Source organism: Pelecanus crispus, chromosome 7 (assembly GCF_030463565.1).
Source record: "Pelecanus crispus isolate bPelCri1 chromosome 7, bPelCri1.pri, whole genome shotgun sequence".
In the NCBI taxonomy this organism is placed as follows: domain Eukaryota; kingdom Metazoa; phylum Chordata; class Aves; order Pelecaniformes; family Pelecanidae; genus Pelecanus; species Pelecanus crispus.
The window spans coordinates 50417536-50438940 of NC_134649.1; the positions used below are offsets into that span (position 1 = coordinate 50417536).

The following is a 21405-nucleotide window of genomic DNA, read 5'->3' on the forward strand; positions in this document are numbered from 1 at the left end:
TGAATAAAATCAAGGTATTCCTGTAGAGAAATGACAGTTGCTACAAAAGGGTTTTCCCCTCTTAGTTAAAGTTCCCACATGAGGTTATACCAGCTCCCTCTCCTGGCATCGTCCATCCTTGCTGTGTGATGGCTCCTTCCCTGCCTCCGCTGCCGGATTTCCTTTGAAAATAGCGTGCAGGCTGAAAGGGAAGGCTGTGTGAGCATGGTCCAGTCCTGACACGCACTCGGGAGGCGGTCAGGACATACCTGGAATGCAGTGTTCATCACAGCAACTGTGGCTTGTGCCTCGGGTCTGTGTGTGTGGACCCCGCATAATGTTTGCTGCACTTGGGGGATGAGACCCATTAATTGTGGGGAGACCCGAGCTACCATTCCCCCTATGCAGCTCTTCAGCTGGGATGCAAGCCGTGGGCTACCTAGGTAGATCAAAACACCATCATTCGGAGTGTAACAGAATGCAGGACCCCTCCTCTTTTTGGTTTTAATGTTTTCATGTCTTTTGTTAAATGAAGTAATTAATGTGGATTACCAAGGGTCCAGTCTTTGAGACTGACCACAATTTTTCGCTCTTGAATTTTGGCTCATTTGGATTTGCTGTATGCTATTTCAGTAGTTTTTGAACTTCTGATGTTCTATTTAAGGAAAACTATATTAACTTGCAATTTGCAGTTCTTGTAGCAAAAATATTAATATTTTATTGAGTAAATCCTTCTTTATATAAACTACACATCCGGATTCATTAAAATTTAAAGCTAAATTAATGGAGCTTGATTTGTATTCCTGTTGTTGTGTTAAATGTTGCCATAAAAAGCACACTTTCCTCACCCTCATATCCTCATGGCTACAGGGTTATATCAGTAGTTGAGATTCTCTCAGTAACTTCCCTTCTACTCGTTTATGGGTCGTAACTTCTCACACAGGATTAGCATTGCTGCGATAGTTCCTGTTCGTATTTTCTTATAATAATATAGAAAATTGTGGAGTTTAGAGAAGTCGGATACCCTAAAATAACCAACCAAAATAATAGTTACTATTAAATACGTCCCAGGAAAAACTGCCAAAGGCTACAATTTGTCTTCAGTAATTATTGTCGAGTTAACACTTCAGGATATATTTTCCCAATTCTTATTTCTTTAATACCAACACAAGAGGGGCAACAAAAGAAAGGATGTTTGGTGAGAGTGCTAATTTTAATATAGAAAATGCTGAAGTGATGCTTTGTTTTCCAAGAGAGTTGTCATCTTGGGCAGTCTTGTTCTGTGTGTCTGAAGTTCCTCCGTTACAAAAAAGAAAAGTTAATCTGCCCTGTTATGCAGGCCGTAATGGTAAGGACACTCCAGATCTCAAAGGCGGTAGGTAAATAAGTGCCGAAGACTGTCATAGGTGAGTAAATATTTTCTTCTTTATCATTGTCCTCATTCAAAGAAGGAGCAAGAACATTTTGCCACTTTATTTCCATGGAAGTAGCGCTACCGTTCAGTCTGTTGTCGGTCTAATCTGCAGTGGTGCATGGCACCTTCCCCTTCACAGTATTTTGGAGTGAGAGGCAGAAGTAGGGGAGCACGGGGCTCGTTAATCTTGATAGCTGTACTATATGGTTTCATATAAAATCACAAAATAACTTATTTTTACCTTTCTCTTTCTACTGCATAGGACAGTAGATAGACTGAAGAGATCTTTAACAATGTATTTGCAAGTCTTAAAATATGCTATATCAGTTTTTTTTTTCTTTTTGTTGTCATGAGTTTATAAACCTGGTTCTACAAAATGTCTGAGACTGTATATTTCTTTCAGTCATGATTGCTTCTCCGCGTCTTTGTATCACCTTTGCTTTTTAATGTCTGGCAGAAATGTTCAGTAAAGGCAGATGTCTGCTCCCTGCATGCACAGGAGCCAGACTTTGCTCCCCCTTTAGCAAGTTTGTATGTGAAGTGTCTCCTCTGAGTGCAGTTGACTCACCCTGGATTTACATTTCAGTGTCTGAGGTCAGAATTTGGTCAATAACCAAGAAAATATTTTATGACTTTTCACTGCAGCAAACTTGGGGCGTAATGTAGTTTTTATGTAAGAACAGTATAATCACCAAACTTTCTGCTGCTTGCTTGATGTCAAGAAACCTAGCACAGCTTTGTCTAGTACCCATTGTATGATTTAGTAGCAGTTTTGGCTGTATTTCACAGATATCTATGCAAGGATAAAATGAGCAGATGTCTAATTTTAAATGGCTTGGCCAGTATTCCATGAAAAACTGTTGCAGCGCTTTGTTCTCCCTGCAGTGAAGTTGTGATTACAAGATGCCCACCCACCTCCCATAAGAGGTCATGGAAGAGCACCTCCTGCCTCTCTCTCTTTTATGAAGATTATGTCAAGCTCTGTCAGCCCCTTTTTGGCCCCCTGCATGCAGATTTAGTATGCAATATTTATAGTTCACCTCCTCCTGCAGTTTGAAATGCTTTGCCCTGAATTTTAGGATCAGAAATTTGGCCAGCTGCATCCCTATTGAAATCCAGTATCATGACCCCCACAGCCTGTTGAGTAGCAAAGATAGAGCTAACACAATTAGACAATAAAACTGTTGCCCACAGTAATATTAGCATCTGAAATCAGGATGTATGATAGCTTTGAGGGTATGCTCATGTATTACAAGGCAGTTGCATCATTATGAGGAGAACTACTTTGACTGTATTTAGCTTTAATGATGTGTTTCAAAAGCAAAAAGCGCTAGTGGTGAAAAGGAGGAAATCTACCATGGGGAAAAGGAAGTGTGTGATGTACCAGCTGGTTTTGGGTTGGTTTGCTTTTCAAATGGGTAACTTTTTTTTTTTTTTTTTTTTTAGTTCAGCAGTAACTAGATCTCTAACGCTTGTGCTGTTCAAGCAATAGGAAATAGTGAGGATGACTGTGGGTTAAGCATGAAGGCAGAGTGGCCAGGAGATGCAGGTTCTGCCTTCATGCCTTATGTTTCACTTTGAATTTTAGAAAGACAATTAACTCTCCAAGCTCTGTTTTACCCCGTGTAGACCAGAGATCCAATAACAATAGATGTCTTCTTGACATGTGTGCCTTTATTTGTTAGACTCTGGAAAGCTCTTTGAGGTTGCTCAATAGGAGGCACTATAGGAATGCAAGGAAGTGGCTGAGCAGCTCTCATACATGGCTGGTTTCTATGAATGCAAGTTCCGATGCTTTGAAGTGCCTGAAAAAAACAGAAACGTATCTCTCCTGGAGGAACTAATGCGCCTGAAGGAGAAAGAAATGGATCACTCCTAGAGGAACTGCAGGTTCTCATGGGAAATTTGGTGATATTGCTTCTCTTTCTCTATACAGAGTTAACTCAGCAGGTCCCAGTTTTATTATGTTTTCACATCCAAATGTCTGCAAGCATCCCTGAACTGTCGAAATCCAAAAATAAAGAAAACAATCCCTGTGAAATTGTTGAATCTTATTTTTCCAGGGATTTGTCTTCTGCATACCCTATCACAGCAGCATTCTCCATCATGTTCCCTGTTACTCCTTCCCATAGTTGTCTCCACAATTCCTCTGCAGTGCCTGAAGTCCCTCCCACACCCCTATATAATTGGCTGTGCCAGTGACAGCCTGTATTGTGGCTGTCTTTGAGTTACACGTATGCCAACTGGTTGGCTGGCTGGCCAAACCAAAAGGGCGAGAGAGATGCTCAGTGTTGGTGGAACTTTCGGCTACCTGTCCACCGGGCTTTACCAAACCTGCAGACACATCCTTCTGAAATCTCTGCTTGTAGCAAATGTGCTTCAAATTGGCCAGCAAGTTCAAAAGTTATTAGGAAGGAAGTTGGTACAGACAGATGGATGGGCAGACGGAACATGCATATGTTCCACTTCCTTCAAATTTTCTTCTAAAATGTTAGCAAAATTTAGAGATTTCCAACAGTTATGCAGAATGAAAGGTAAAGTAGAGCTAGTCTTGCTGTTAATAATTTTTGTTAAAAATGTGATTTTCACAAAAGTGTTTCTCAGTAAGTAGACTGCTATTGGATTTGGACGAGTAGGCATACCAGTTCAGTCTCTTGTATCGCTGAAGTGAGCGGCAGACCTGCATTTGACTGAAAAGCCAGAGTTTTGGCCTTTTCTTCCATCTCTACCCTGTTTTCCTATTTCATACTGACAAACTTTTGGGGCTCATTAAAAGTCTGAGCTCATTTAAAGTCTCAGTTTGAGTGGCTTAGCCCTGGTTTGGATGTGTCGGCACCGCCGAGGGGCTGAGCCTTGAGCAGGCTTGGAGAGACCTGTCCGGGCTCTTGCATACGGACACAAGCCGCTTTCTGTGGTCTAGCAACAAATGAGTTGTTGGTGTATTGAGATCCCGCATGATGGACTAGAGGTCCTGACTGAGTACCAAGAAGGAAGCTCTCCATGGGGGGGAGTGCTCTCGCTTCTGTTGCGTGGTGGAGCACCCAGCTAAGACGTGGTGTCCATCTCGTGCCATCCCTCCACAACTTGCAGCACAGTGGTGGACGTGATGCCCTGTTTCACCTTCACCCTCGTCTTGGTGAGTAGTGAAATGGTTACAGGAGACCTATTTATTTGCCATTAGAGAGAGATATCTTCCTAGAGCAAGCTAATGGGGTTTTTTTCGGTTTGATTGTCTAATTAATGCTGTACTTCTAGCCTATTAGTATCCGCATAGGGTGCATCATGTTGTTTTAATTGCATTGGCATCTCCAACTTGTCAAGTGCGCTCTTCCAGATCGGTGTTATGGCTCATAAAGGTGCCAGTGGGCACTCGGGTGCTGATCAGACGCTGCAGCACATTTTCAGGATGGCTGCGGAAGGTGTATCCTCAACTCTGGATGGAAAACAAGATGTCCTGTCCATTATTACACTGCAGAGATTTCAACTAGCTCTTACTTGAAACATGTTTCCCTTCCAAAGCATCAGGCAGAGTTAACTGTAAGCTCCAGATAAAATTAAAACATTTCTCTAATTAATTTGTTTGCAAACAGAAACAAATACATATTAAAGATGCCTAAACATACTATGTGCAGAGATAAACAGAAAAATCTGTATTGTTTTATAGATGCGCCCTTGAATCGTAAATTGTTTAGTCGCATGAAGCAGTGTACAGCTTGAAACATGACTGCCGGTTAGATGGAGCCTTTTGCATGCAGGGTCGGGAAGGCTGGCTGCTTAGCAATTCCTTACGCTTTTATTAATTTCCTCCAGCAATAAGTGATATATTGCTGCAGTCTGTCTAAACAAGTGCTTAGAAGACTAATAGTATTGATAATTATCAATATGGTTCCATAAACACGTACGTTACATAGATCTAGCTCCCCTTATAAATCCTGGCTCATGTTACACGGTGCGAAGGAAATCGCTGGGTACTTATTAATAACTCCCTCCTCCTTGGGGAAATAGCTGTATTATGTTGTTTTCTTCACTGTAGGTTCGGGCCAGTATTTTAGAGGAACATGAAAAATGGAAAAAAAGTCTTGCTTTAAAAAAAGTAACATTCCTGTACCTCAGAGTCTCGGGCATTGGAGCAAACGTGTAGCTTGAGGGTCAGCTTGCGCCCTGCGGAGGATGGGGAGCCATCGCGGACCCCGACAGCAGGGAGGGGCGGATGCAAAGCAACTCGCTGACAAAGAGAATGACGCCCCTTCCGTGCTGCAATCCAGTTTTTGCCCACAAATAGAAATATATTAAATAACTTCCTAATCGCCTGCGCAATTTATGCAGATCCTGCACACTTCAACACCTATTGAATCCATTTGGGCTCAGACTAATCTATTTATATGCCATAAACATCTCTGTTACAGGATTGGGAAATTTTTATGAATAGCAAGCTAATGAAGAGAGTAATTAAATGTCTAACCTTCTGGCAACAGACCTATGTGTACCTGACATTTTTTGGTAAAATATTCAGAATGGCAATTAGATCCAAGCCACTATTCACCGAAGTCTGATGCTCAGGAATATGCTGCCAGCAGATGGTATTTTTCTAAAATAATGTGTTCAAATTTATTTCTGTTCATTGTTTTTTGGTTTTTGTTGTTGAGTTTTGGTTTCGTTTTGGTTTTTTTTTCTTGGGGGTAGAGCATGTTCAGAGTAGTTGGATTTTTCCAGAATATTTTGCAGCAAAAGGTAAATCTTTCTGGAGCATAAGCAAATTTCAGTTTATTGAAAGCCTGGGATTTCCCCAGTTTCTGGTGGAAGGAGAGCAAAAGGGCACATATTTGGCCAATTATGTTTTTGCTTCAAATAACAAGGGATGAGAGAATTTCACCACAAGGACCATAGGGTTGTTTTGGGGATTTTTAGACACTTTTGAAAGAATGTATTTGATCTAGTATTTAGAAGCATTTTATCTGAAATTTAAAAATACAGATTTTACATTTCCCAACCTAGAAAATTTCAGCTTAAACAATTTCACCTTAGTGAAGTTCTGTGTAACTGAAAGCACAATTATTGATAGCATTATCAGTTCTAGCTCCTATATGCATGTAATGTATAACTGCAAACCCCCTATTTGCAGATACATATAAAACACCATGTGTGTTTACATGCCTTTATATGCGTATAGATGGATGGATGTATATACATACACCAACCTTTGCAATATATAATCCTTACTATTTCTGTTGGTTTGTGACATCTGAGCAAGCTCAAAATCATGGTTCAAAGATTACGTCAAGATAGATAAAAATTGGTATCAATTTCCTTTCTCATTTCAGTTATTGCCACATAAATTGGCCCTTGTAGTGTCATTTCCTATTCCTGTTACAGACTGTAATGAGTAGCTGCTACAAAGATAATACATCTACATTACAACCTGGAGCCTGAAATCTTGTCAGCTGATGGGTTGACAGGAGATATGCATTATTCAGGTGTTAGACCGTCTCATTAAACAAATTCAGCAAATGAGGTCAGGGTGTTATTTCAAATTAAGATTTTAAGTATTAAGCATGATTAGTATGTTTTGTTTTCATACGTCAATGCAGAACCTTGAGCTTTCAGCTGATGCAGCCACTTGTTGAAAATTACCACCATTTACATTTTTAATGAAATTGGCCAAACCCTTAGATTTAATTAGCTGTACATTACAGCATATTGGCATACACGGAGGTGTAGTTGTATCCAGAAGTAACTGGGTTTCTGACAGCTGAAAAAATATGAATTATTTTAGCCTGGAGAAGAGGAGGCTGAGGGGAGACCTGATCGCTCTCTACAACTCCCTGAAAGGAGGGGGCAGGGAGGGGGTGTTGGGCTCTGCTCCCAAGTAGTTAGCGATAGGATGAGAGGAAATGGGCTCAAGCTGTGCCAGGGGAGGTTTAGGTTGGAAATTAGGAAAAATTTCTTTACGGAAAGGGTGGTCAAGCATTGGAACAGGCTGCCCAGAGAGGTGGGGGAGTCCCCATCCCTGGAAGTGTTCAAAAAATGGGTAGATGTGGCACTTGGGGACATGGTTTAGTCCAGTCTACCCTTGATTGGCTTAGAGTAGACTTGGTAGTGTAGGTTAATGGTTGGACTGGATGATCTTGAAGGTCTTTTCCAACCTAAACGATTCTATGATTCTATGATTCTATTTTAGCCACTGTTGCCTCATTGACGTTTTCAGAAAGTAACTTAATCCGGGCTATTTCTTTGCCATGGAAATACCGCTCAGCCTGTGCTGCTCCTGGTGAACTGCAACTGCAGCTACCTCTGGTCCTCAGCTGGGGCTACGTCCAAGCGCAGTGGCATTCCTTATCTTCTCCAGGCACTCTTCAGAAACGTTATTCTGCCCCAAAATAACTAGTTTTATGGTACATAAAAAAGTTCTGGGCTGCTTCTTCAGGCATTTACACCCCACTGAGATGAATTAAACCTACCTGAAGCCCCTCTCCCCCGTGGCACTGTTACTGACACTGCATCTTCTGCTCCCCTGACCCTGGTCCTTTCCCTCCACCCGCTTTTCCGTGTCTCATCAAACAGCCCCCAGGTGACATACGGTGACAGTCTCGCTCGTGGGTCCGTGGGTGCCTGGCTCTTTGGGAATTATCTCACAGCACAAACACCGCTAAGTGCAAAGTCCTTCCAGAAAGGTCTGCAGCCTGTCTGCAAAGCTCTTCGCCATAGCCGGGCGTTTCTGAGCCCAGTCTCCATTACGCCATCAGCCAAACCGTATGCAGTCCAGTTAGAAATTTAAAGGTGAGCAATTACGTCAGTGTGCTACCAAAATACATCCCAATTACATGTTTTGGCTAGCAAGTTACCATGCCCAACATGTCAATAGCTGTAATGTATACTCTAATAACAGACGTTGTTTATTTTGTTCTGTCATTAGATTTCTGTAATCTTTCATTGCTCCTGTCAACCAATGACCGGCATGAACACCTTTAATTATCTTAACTTGCAGAATTAACTTTCAGCCAACTAGAAGGGAATTTTTCAAACCACTGGCCCGCTGAATGACCATATGCTAATTCCTTAGTCCGCCATCGGGTCTCCGAAACGCACGGTAACAGGCAGCGGGACTGCAATCACGTCGGTCCTGCTCACAAGCTGTGATTACAGCCTGACTTGGTAAGTGCTCTTGGAATAAAACCGATGCGGTTTGTGGTACCGCAGATGGTTTTGACGCATTAGGTTTAGAAACGTCTGCTGTAAATAATTTTTATTCAGATAAGGGCACAACCTCACAATACGTGATAGTAACCATGCGAATCAAGCAGCACTTCATCTGTACCACAGAACAGAGCTAAACAAGTCATTGCAAATCAACAACAAATGCAGATAACCCCGTTTGTACCTGTGCGTTCTTTGAAAAAAGTCTCAGGTAGCGCATCTTGTAATCCAGAGACGCTCAGAGTGTGTCTCGAAGTGTCCTTCAATACACTTGTGCCAAACATTTAGCATGTAACGCCAAATTAAACCAGAAAATCTTGGGAGCAGCATGGTGTTGACTGCATTAACATCTGCTTATGTGCAATAGGAAGCTGAGGGGTACGTAACACTGGCTAATAGTTTGCGTGCGTGCTGCGGCAGCTGGTGCCCGGGTGGTAGTCCTGTGCAGTCGTCCCGCAGCAAGGTCTTGTATGAGGTGAATCAGAAATCCTGTCAGGGTGGCATTTTTTGGTATGGAGAAAGTAACCTGGAGAATTCGAACATTAGGAGGCTTTGGTAAGTTTGGGTGTGAATAGCGTAACAGAGCCATCCAGGAGAACAAGGACCCGCAGCCAGCAGCCACCGCCATCTGCAGAACTAGAAAATAATCCACAAAGAGAAGAGCCAGACCAGTGTGGACCCCTGTCCTGTCTGTTACTTGCCACAGTTGAAAACCATTTCTTTTCTTTTTAGAAAAAAAAAAAAGGTTATTCAGCGAGTTGAGCTTTCTATATAGATTTTTGCTGTATCCAAAGAGGAAGGCAATAGTTAAACCTTACACCTCACTCTGAAAACTAGCTCAGACTTGGAATTAAAGACGTGAAATGTCATTTCCTCTTTATTATTGACCCATTTTGCCTAGGCGGTAATGTATACCGTGTGAGCTGTGCTACCTTAGGCAAAACAAAGTGAATTAAGCTATATCAGCTTTTGGCAACTCTGAGCATCTGTATAATTCTCCTCCAAGTCTGAGAATGTCACAAGGTAAAATGTTTGTAGGGATATAAATGCTAAGAGAAACCAGGCTGAGAGAATATCTAAGATGTATTATGTATCTTTTCAAAGATAGAAAAAAACCACCAGAAACGTAAGGAGCAAATAAAAGCTATAATGGGAAAAAGTTACATAGCAGAAGACTTGATGACTTCAGAATTTGCTTTATCTTGTGTTGTTCTCTTTAAATGTCCATGAGCCTGTAGGCAGGCAGACTTATGCTCTGAGAAAGAGTAGCATAAGAAATAGAAGGTCAAAAAATAAATCGCTATGTTTTTAAAATAGGTGATGTTTTTGCTCCTACCCACCACTACTTAAATCCTTTTTTGCAAGACTAATGTATTTTTCTCAGCAAATATATTCAAGAACAAATACTCTTCTGGGATATTTCATGGTTAATTAACAGGTTTGATTGCTTTTGGCAGGAGTAATGATGTCACTTTGTGTGTTATTGAGGGCACGATATATATTTTTTAATACCTGAAAATGGAAACATGCTTTTCAATGACAGATGTGCTTGGTGGTGTTTGGAGAAGCTCACCCAACTATGTAGAGAAAAATACTACATCTGTGCAACAAAGCCGTTCTGCTCACCAAGCAGCTACTATTCCACTCCTCCGCTCTGAGAGTAGAAAGCAGGATACAACAACTTGTGCAGCAGCACAGGAACGGTTGGCATTTTGCAAATACCTGTCAGGTAATCTGGTAGAAAACACAAGTTTCTAGTTAGATCCGCTGTGGTCTTTAGCTGTGGTCTTGCCAAACTTTTCCATCCTTCTCCCACCCTGTTTCAGTCCAGCAGGACCCCCCATAACTCCTGCCGTAGAGCTGCGGCATCGCTTAGCTCTGACCGTGCCTTGCAGCTGCTTCTGTCACCTTCAGTCAGAGGTGAAGGAGGGCTGCTTTCTGTTGTGGATGATCTCCACTGGCATAGAGATGCTGTGCAAGCCTTTATGTTTGCATCTCATCCTTGCCCTGGCAAAGGAAGTTGGGTGGAGAATATTGTCTCTGTTTAAGTCCGTGAATTGCAGGCTGAAGGTACGTGGAGACGTGTGATTAGCACGGTAGGCAACGGCAAGCCAAGCCTGTGCATGGAAAAGAGGGAGAATCTAAGAAGTATGAGCAAAATAGTGATTGAATTTCTGCTTCTAGATCAAACACATGTAAGTTTTGTCTTTTCCTTTGCAAAATAAGTTTAATCTTTTGTCCTGGAGGTAGTGGACAGCAGCATGGAGGGTCATGTCTAGCGAGCCCAGCAGGGCAGCCACCGAGACGCTTGTCACGTTTCTTTCTTTGGCATCTCCTTTCTTATCCACTTTATATTTCTCCTTGCAGTTTGTCTGGTGTAGTAGAAGGTGTTTGTGTTCAATATCCCTGTCTCTGCGAGTCGTGAGTGCCTGGCGTTCCCCTCCCGGAGGTCGGGATGCAGCTGGGGGCTGGCGGGGAGCCGCAGGGACAGACCGCAGGCAGAGCACGTGCTTTGCCCTGCGAGGCACGCGGAGGGCTGCTTGCTAAGCTCTTCTAGCAAAACCTTCCAGGGAGGCGCAAATCAATGATGCGTCCTGACCCAAAAAGCAAAAAAAGTTTTGTTGTTGTGCTTGTATGCAGCAGGTGGATGAAACACGCAGTGGTTTCTGTTGAGATGTTCATGTTTAGAGAACTGAGGCATGCTTTCCATGTGCAAGACCTGGAGGTCAGCGTAGTGAGCAGGGTTACAGGCTTTTGGGCTTTACCTGCCTGAGACTTTAGTTCGGCAGATCCTCAGCAGGTGTGGGCTGACACCCTCCAGGCGCGACAGTAATCCTGTCACTTTTACAGCTAAAGGCTTGCTCATTTGTCTTCACTTTTATTGATCAGATTTGCATGTAAAATTTTTTAAGGTGTTGTATTGAGAGATATGGGAACTGTTGGCTTAAAGCTATTTTTGTAGGTCCAAAACGTAATCTAGCTGTGTTTTGCAAAATGAAATTTTGCTACCATACAGATGCAAGTGCCAAGGATAGTAGAGTAGAAATTACGATGACTGCATAATATTGCGCCTGTTTGCTTTAGAGGGGAGAAAGAAATCTCATAAAGGGCATTTAGAAAGCTCTGCGCACATCAGGACCACGTGAACAGTCCTTAGAGCTTCCAATATTTAAGCAAAGCATAAAGGTTCCTGACAGAGAACATGTATTGAGTGGGTCAAAAGTAATCACTTTTTAAATGTCTCTGAATACTGATTTCTGTAGAAAATTGACATGGTTTGCAGCAAGACTATAGTATCAGGTATATAGCGTGCATTTTAATGTGTCTCAAGCTAATCGTTCACATGATGGGCAATAATGGCCCCAAATAAACAGCTGCAAAGGGTCTTTAGCCTGCTTTTGAAACTTGAGGGGAAGCCTTTATTTGCTTTGTTTTCCTTTTTTATTTGTTTCTTCCACTAATCTGAAAATGTACATTTTATATGAAAATGCTGCGTTAAATGATTCCCATGAAACAACCTTGTTTACTTGTTAATCGTGCATTTTGATGGCACAGAGGATATGTATTTGACCATTAAAAGTAGCACCCGCACATCTGGCTCCCAGTGGTAACTATAATTAGATATTTTACTCCATTCTTGCAACGCCTGTCCTTTAGACTGGCCGGTGAAGGCTCGTACAGACTTGAACCTCCCTTTGCAAAAGCAGATCTTGGGTCCCTTTTCCTCTCAAAAATACAACTCCAAAAGGTGGCACAGGCTTTTCTCCTCAATCACCGTTACATGAGGTTTGAGTCCGTTCAGGACGTGGGAGCTTCACACGTGGTGCCCCCTCAGCTGGGGGCGAATCCCACCTCCCCACTGCCAGACGTTCCCTGCGGGAGGCAAGCGCACCAGGAGCTCCACGATTTTACTGAATGCATTACCCTGTTCGAGGCAAGGAGTGGGGAGGAAAATTCACTGCACTGGAAGGAAGGTGCACAACTGGAAGTATGACTTACAATTAAATATTTAGGGCGCTCAACTGGAGGGAATAAGATACCGATTCCAGTTCTTTCACTTTTCAAAGAGATGGAAAGGGATGAGGGGCAGGGGGAAGTGCTGTGTTGTTGCTTTAGTATGCAAAAATGTGGTGAGGCACAAAATTCCTTAGCTTTGCAGGGTTAATTTAAATTAAAAAAAAACAAAAAAAAAGCTCTGAATTTTCTTGCAGAGTTTTAGTGGAATTTGAACTAGACTAATGCCATTATCATTTTAGGCAGGGTGTGGTTGGAGGGTCACTATTAATTTAGATATTAAATCCATGGAACAATCTTCAATTTCAACCTATGCTGCTGGGTTTTTCCATTTTCCTTCTCCTGCTGGGACGTGTCGGTTCTGTACAGACCGAACCAGTGTCCTGCGCAGCTTTCGGAGAAGCAGCTGCCAGCATCAGCCCTTGGCCACCCTCCCCTGCAGCAACTGCCCGTCACAACCACATCATTTCCCTCTTCCTCTTCCTCTCCCAACTCAGTCTCAGCAAGACGTGACTGCGGCGCTGGGGGAAGACTGGCCCCAAGTGCAGTATAATTAAAGTCCCATCAGCCAACCCTAATTTTCTGTGTACCGTCTACAGTTCTGTTAGTGACCGATTGACTGAGTGTAACCTAAGCAAGATAATTTAATAGTATTAATAATGCCGCAGCAATCTAATTAGGGCCTAAATGAGTTAGGTACTGAGTTTCTCTCAGAATTTTGTATTTCTTTCATCTTGCTTCCCCGGCCTGTGTGTCATTATGCCATGCACACTAGACATGATGAGAAAATTACTGTACCATTGATGCTGAGTCTTTAAAAAGGGAAAACCGGGACCAAATAATTTGACTAGCAAATACTGGTCTTTGAATCAGCTTGGGAATTAGTAGGATAAATAAACTAAAGCATTCTGAGTTGGCAGGCACTTCAAGATAAATGCTATCCAAATTACACACATGCCATTTGGTACATCTCTAGTTATTACCCTTTCCGTTTTGAAAGTAGTATATCAGATTTGGCAGATGTATTCGTTTTTCACAATTGTAAATACCCGAAAAAAAAAGAAGTTATTAGCTCATAAGCAGAGACAAACAAACATACAGGGCTAATCCTTTTCTCAAAACTTGGGTAAGGTCAACTCATGGCTATACCATTTAAAATAACTCAGAAAAGGAGTTTTCAGGAGAAAAATCCAAATTCTAGGATTTGCTTCTAGATGTGCCATTGTCATCCAGGCTTGTTGTTTAGGACTCAAACTTGCCAATTGTTGAGCATTTTGAATGTGTTAGAAACAAGCATTTGAACATTTGATTTTGACTGCTTAAATGGTAAGCAATTGCTTTTCCCTAAAGTTAAACTGTATTTTAGGTGCTTTGGTACTTTGGATTGCGGGTTTCTTGTCATTCTGCACAAGGAAACCTTTCAGTCGTGATGCCATAGGACAGGCACTGCGCAGGTACAGAACTACAGACACGTGGGAAGTTCCGGTAGAGTCAGTGGGCACATGCTAAAAACGGCATGCTGATGGCTTTGGCCTCTCGTCTCGCTGCACCATGGCTGTGTTACACCTGATAGTTTCCTTCGTCCTATTTATCACGTACTTCTGCATTCGTGTACCACTGTGAGATTTTTGGATGGAAAACAACGTGGGAGTCGGCTAGACCATTTTAGCCTTCTCTGTTAGGAGTCATATAAAAGGTAGCCTTATCGAATTATTTACTGTACACCTCATGACATTTGTTTCTTATTTATATTCTAGCTGCAACACGGGTGTATTTGAAATAAGACACATGCAAACATGTCCAACCATCCGAAAAAGCAGAAGAAATTAAAGATCTGAAATACCTTTGATTGAAGGGAACATTGTTAAGGTTCTTTCCACCAGAATAGTAAAATATTGAAGAGTTTTTCTTACCTAAGTATGCAACGGGGCCACCTCACTTTGAAATGAAATCTTTCATCTTTTCCCTTTTTGTTTTGCATCGCAGTGTATATGAATCCTGTTGCGATCAGGCCACTCCTATCGAGATCCTGGTGTTTGATGCGCGCGGGGTGGTTGGAGGCACAACATGGTCGCGTGCTTCATCTCTCTAATAACAGATGCTGCGTGCTGGGCAGACCCGGAGGCAGGTTAAATGGCAGCGCCGTGGTCATTTGGGCATGGTGACCTGTTGTTGGTGTGAAGGAGCATGTTCCTCACTGCAGACTGTTCTCGTTCATCAGAGGTGCCAGGCTTCACTTTTAGCTGTGTTTCATTGAAGATGGTGACACTAAAGGACAAGCCAGCTTATGCCAAAAAGCATTAAATGCTCAAGAGAGGGGTGTCCAGGCTACTATTTCCATAGGTCTGCTCTCATTGTCCCAGTCAGTAGCCAGGCAAGCTGTAAATTGCTCCTTTAATTAAGCAGAATTCTATCTCCTTATATATGACAAGAGAAACATCAGGAGTTGGCAAAAGTGCAGGTTATGAGTGGATGTTTTTTTCAGACCGAAATTGTGGCTTATGAGTTCTGCCAGTGACACCTCCTCTGAGCTTTGCCAAGTGCCACAACCGTCCTGCTCCTGGTCCATCTGCTAAAAACATACATCTTTTAAAGAGGGTGGGCTCGATATTGTTTAGTGGCCTGCTGTACGTAAACTGACATAGGCACACCTGCTCTAAATACCTCTGAGTCGAACTCCTAATTCCTACGCAGGGTTTGTGTGGTCATTAATCAGGAAGAAATGTGCCCACTTTTCAGGAATATAATCTGTGTCAAGATGTCACCATTTTTGACCTACATCCTGCAATTAGCTCTTCTAAGAAATCTGTAGCTGGCAGGTCAATCACTTTAAAGAAGTGAACTGAGCCCTTGCCATTAGTGTGCGGTGGGTGTTGTTCACATCTCCTTCGCACTGCAAATGCCCTGTGCCACGAGCTCTCTCACAAGGCTAATCCGTGTGAAGTTTGATGCAGCTCTGTAACAAGGTAATGAAATTCAAACCGGTTTGGTGAATTACTGAGCTCAATTCAAGGGAGGTGATTGTTCCCCTGTGCTCGGTGCTGGTGAGGCCGCACCTGGAATGCTGTGTCCAGTTTTGGGCCCCTCAGCACAGGAGGGACATTGGGGTGCTGGAGCGTGTCCAGAGAAGGGCAGCGGAGCTGGGGCAGGGTCTGGAGCACAGGGCTGGTGGGGAGCGGCTGAGGGAGCTGGGGGTGTTCAGCCTGGAGAAGAGGAGGCTGAGGGGAGACCTGATCGCTCTCTACAGCTGCCTGACAGGAGGGGGCAGGGAGGGGGTGTTGGGCTCTGCTCCCAGGTAGTTAGCGATAGGATGGGAGGAAATGGGCTCAAGCTGTGCAAGGGGAGGTTTAGATTGGAAATTAGGAAAAATTTCTTTACAGAAAGGGTGGTCAAGCATTGGAACAGGCTGCCCAGAGAGGTGGTGGAGTCCCCATCCCTGGAAGTGTTCAACAAACGGGCAGAGGTGGCACTTGGGGACACGGTTCAGTCTGGTCTACCCTTGATTGGTTTAGTGTGGACTTGGCAGTGTAGGTTAATGGTTGGGCTGGATGATCTTAAAGGTCTTTTCCAACCTAAACGATTCTATGATTCAGCCACTGGGACTGGATTCATAGCCAGAAAGTTGACAAACCCTGAGTGTCCATTCGCAGAAGTTTGGCTAAGTCTCAGCATTCTGTGGTGTGTTGCTTTTTCCTCGCATAGTGGATTGAGGTTTCTCGGAGCGTGGCTTACAGTGGGAACAGCGTGCTGGCATGTAAGCTGGGAAACGTGCACCTACGGCACAGTTCTCCTGGTGCGTTTTCTGAAGATGCAGATGCTGAGGGTTGGAGTGACGCTGCATCTAGCACTAAGGGCCATTCTTTGGATAAAATGTCCCATGAGAGGGGAATTGCAGGAGTTTTCTCAGCCTTGAGATTGAAGGGTTTTGTGTTCTCCCAAGTTAAAGCACGTCATATCTTGCTCTCTGCACAACATGGTTAACTTAATTTTGGTTTTGTTCAGGGATTCTCACTTGGCCCATTAGTTAAGTGACATATTTAAACTCATATAAATACCAAATGATGAAGGAGGGTGATCTTCTCCTAGAATATTTAGCTCTGTAGACTGAATCAGAGAGTCCTGACTTAGCAAGTTTGTTTGTAAAGGTGAACCAAAACAGCATGTGTAGAGGGTGTTTCTGCACAGCTCTTATTTTGAGAGCTGCATGTGCTTTATGCCTGATGGCTGCCGAAGCACGGTGCTTATCATCTTGCTTGTATAATCAGCTTTCAGACACTGCTGTGAGTGAAGGCTATTGTATCGCTTATTAGTAAAAAATGTCTGATGCTTTCAGTTCTGTCACTGCCAATCTTCAATCATTGAAATTTCCTCTCTACAGATATCTCTGAGAAAAATATTTTTTGAAACATTTGCAAAAAGCGTTGTCAAAAATACCTACCTGCTTCTGAGGTTCAACCTAGAAAAAAATTACACTTTTTCCGTGTAATGTGAAAGTGCTAGTCTGAATCAAGGATGGGCGCAGACCTCCATGGCAGGGAGCTGCCTTTGGTTATGGCCGTTAAAATCCATCTTCATCAGGCCAGGCTAGAGGACTTTGAAAATTCACACCTTCCACGTACTCAGCAGAGCTCCTTTTGGTAAGTCTCATGGAGCATCCTGGTGAGTGTGGTCCTGGCTCAGGGGGATGCCAGAAATGCAGGAATTGAGCCAGGAAAGAGCTGAAGCTTCCTGGGAGTGGGGTAAGGCACCTGATAAACAGGATTTGCAGGACTTCGGACCCTGCATTGGCAGACTGCTTGTCTGTGGTCCATGCAGTATGAACCAGGAGCTGAACTAAAAAGAGGTTATTTTTCATAATCCCTGCACCACGTTAGTTAGATCTTCCCCCCAAAAATGTCTTAAGAATGTTAGCACTTTTTCAGGTAAATTCTTCCTCATAGCCATGTCTCTTGAGTAACCTGCTGGTAATTTCAAGGTGATCCATAGTATAATTAAACACAGTTCAAGGTGATCCATAGTATAATTAAACACAGATCTGTTATTCTTCACTGAAGGAAAGCTCCAACTGAAACCAATGGGAATGTCACTTGATTAAGGCATTCCGGGCTGGTCCCACAGTGAGCTGTCATTTTCCCTGTCTGAAGGTGAAACCTGATGTGTAAATATCCCCTTAATGCCATGCAATAGGTTTTCCTTCTCCCCCCCCAACAACACATGCCTTTAGAGCACCCTTCAAAAAAAGCAAAAACTCAGCTAATTTATGCTACGCAGGTTTGCGCTGTGCTAGGTTGTAGGAGGAATTGAAGGAAAGCACTTGGAGAGCAAACATTCCCCTAAAAATTTCTGTTGTTGGTTGAGGAGAAAAAAATGACTGCAGCAGAATGAACAGCGATAGATAAGGGCTGGCTTTATTAATTTTCAAATGAATACATGATATTCTGAAATTAAATCCAGCGTGTAAGAATGGCAGTGTTGCTCCCCATGTGGGAGACATTTTCTGCATGGAGAATATTAAGGGCACCACGAGCTTAGCCTATTTTGCAAAATGCGGAAGGCTACTATTCGACCAGGTTCTCTTTTGACCAGCTGGACAATGAGATGTGCTGGGAATGAAACGCTGGGCAGAGCACAAAAGGGCAGCAGCACTCGCCCCCAGACGCCCTGTCCTGCAGTCCTTGCCTTGGGGCCAGTTACAGAAACCCATTCGAAGCCACTTAAGGATGAAAAATTGTCTTAGATTACCTCTGCTTTCTGAAGATAGATTTGCTCTAAGCTATCAACTTAAATAGATAAGAATTGTGTATTATAAATGCACATTTGGAAGTACATGCTCTTTTTTAATTAAAAAAAAAATTACGCAGGGGATGCAGGATGAATACTGAAGATGCATGGTCCATCCCCTTCCATTAGTGAGAAGACAACACAAAGCTGTAGTCAGATATGAAAGCACTAAAATAATTAATTCTCAGTTTTATTGTGTGTCAACAGAAATGTATGATAATAAGCATTTCTGCAAAAACAGTAGATTAAGCGTTTTTCTCTACATCAGTGTTGTGCTAAAAATGTCCTTGGTTTCATGTAGAACAAATAGCCTTTGGATCTCACTGGAGATGTTACAAGTGCTCAGTGTAACTTGCTTCTGGTGTCCTTAAAGCAGGTAAGATTGGTAGAAAATGATGACAAATATTAAATGAAAGAAAAAGTAAGATCAGGAAAGGAAAGAGAAAAATAAATGAGGGTTTATATGTAGGTTAAGAACTGCTTATTATTCAGTCGCTGAAAAGAAGTCACAGCATAGGAACAGAAGTGATGGTTTTGGTTGAAGTTTAAATCATAATTAATATAATGTGTTAAATACAGAAGTGATGCAGATGCAATGCAGACTTTTATACCTGTACCCAAACACCAACTGTCCTTTACTCTAGGTGGCAAGAACCAGTGCCAGGGGAATTTTTTACCGGTGATAGGTAGTGCACAGCTGAACGTTCAGTGTGAGAAGAGCGGAGCCTCTCCCAGATGCAGCTGCAGGTATTAAAGGTGTTCAAATGAAATTAGAGTTTTCTTCACTAGAGAAAAACACAGGTAGATGACTGACCTCCAGTGTTAAGCCTCCACCAGCTACCCAGCCAAACAGCGGAGTCCCAGCGCCGCGCCGGGTGCCGGGCTTCTCGCCCGCGGAGCAGCCCTGTCCTCGCACGGAGTAACCGAGCGAGCCAGTCCCGCGTCTTCCAAAAGCTTTAAGGGAAGTTATTTTCCGCACACGTTCATACAGCACTTTGCACTCTGGGATCCCTCCCCGCGCCGGGGCTTCCCAAGAGCTGTCACAACATTAACGAGGGGAGGACATTGGAGCTGTGCGGTTCCCGGGTGGGACTGATCCTGGGGGCACTTTGCCCATTAAAAGGTATCAGAATCAGCAGGTGTGAAGACGAGGCTCTGGCATTATGGCAATGTTGTCACAATTTCATGACAACGGTTCTGATTTGTGCTGACAATGAAAATTTGCAAGTTTTTTTGGCTGGAAGACTTTGAGAAGCGATGAGTTTCCATCGCCTTCAATTAGAAAGCTGTGATTTGCTTGTCCTGTGTGTGTTTATGGACAGGACGCTGTTCCTGCAGCAGCTGCTGTTACGTGAGGGCAGAACCAAGAAGAGTAGCAGTAGGAGAAACCAGAACAAAAAAATATACAAGAACGTCCAGCTTCTGTTTACAAAGGAGATAGATTGGAGGGATTTAAGATAATTGTCCTGGTTTCGGCTGGGATAGAGTTCATTTTCTTCCCAGTAGCAGGCACAGTGCTGTGGTTTGGATTTAGCAGGAGAAGAATGCTGATAACACGCTGATGGTTTAGTTGCTGCTCAGTGCTGCTTATGCCAGGCAAGGACTTTTCAGCTTCCCATGCTCTGCCAGGGGCACAAGGAGCTGGGAGGGGGCACAGCCAGAAGAGTTGATCCCAACTGCCCCAAGGGCCATTCCATACCATACGGCGTCATGGGCAGTATGGAAACTGGGGGGGTTGGCCGGGGAGCAGCGATCGCTGCTGGGAACTGGCTGGGCATCGGTCGGCGGGTGGGGAGCAATTGCATTGGGCATCACTTGCTTTGGATATTATTGTTGTTATTATCATTATTCTATTGTTATTATTATCATTGCTATTTTACTTTCTTTCAATTATTAGACTGTTCTTATCTCAGCCCAGGAGTGTTTCTCACTCTCACCCCTCCGATTCTCTCCCCCATCCCACTGGGGCAGGGGGAGCAAGCAAGCAGCTGCGTGGTGCTGAGCTGCTGCCTGGGGTTAAAACATGATAATAATTAGTACAGCAGAGCAGGAAAACTTAGGAGATTTTGCTTTTCCCCTAAAGCAACCTTCTTTTGAAGTATCCCAAAGGACCTAAAAACACTTGCTAGCACAAACCGCGTTGTCCCCGGCATCGGGAGGAAGGCAGCGCCGGGTGATGCTCCGTGTTGCTGATGAAGTGTTCCTGTGGAACGGCACTGAAAGTAGGGAGAAAATGAACTGTCCCGAGGCAGGGCTGAGCTGCAGAGCTCGGACCCAGATTTGGGATGCTCTGTGGGGAGCAGGGTGCCCGGGCTGTGCCGGGGCCACAGCAGCCCCGTCCCAGCAGAGATGCTTTTGCAGCAGCTGGGGATCAGGTTTAGACCCCGTTATCTCTGGCTTTTGGGGCTGCTGGTTAACGTGTCCTACTTCTGCCCTGCACAGATTTTAAAAGCTGCTTTGAAGTAGCTGGATTTTGCCTTCAATTTAAAAGGAGAAAACAAAAGAAAATGAAGAGGCAGGAGTGAGCTACAGTCTTCGCATCATTTTGGGGTGCCGGGGTGTAAGTGGGCTCAAGCCTGTGCTGAGGGCACCCAGGTTAAGAGGATGACTCCCAAGCCGGGGGGTACGCTGTCACTGCAAAAGAATTTTCCTGTTTAAATAGAGGTTTTGTAGTTTCTGGGGACTTTCTTGCGCTATCCTGAAAATGCATTGAGCCTGCACCACTCAGAACGCAGTGATTTGTTCATTACAAGCAAAAAAACATTGGGATTTTTTGCCTCCATCACCTTGCAGGCTTCGCACTCGTCTTAAAGCTTTTCTGTCAATCCCCTGGCAGTGAAATTAAAATAAGTTACGGTATGAGGTGAAACACCTTACTTGCAGTGTTTGGGCAAGTCATTGGAGTAGCTTTGCATCTTTCTCTGCTAGTTTGGCTTATCGTTGCTCTTATCTGTTGAAGGGATTTTAGTTGATATTTTGCAGAAGGCTCTGGTGGCTATATGTTATTGACATATTCTTAGCTT

At 43.5% G+C, this 21405-nt stretch overlaps 1 protein-coding gene across 1 annotated transcript in view; it reads left to right on the forward strand.

Annotated features, from left to right (window-relative positions):
* The window catches only part of GRM7 (glutamate metabotropic receptor 7), a 303787-nt gene that overhangs the window by 231838 nt on the left and 50544 nt on the right, over window positions 1-21405 (forward strand). The window lies entirely within an intron of this gene.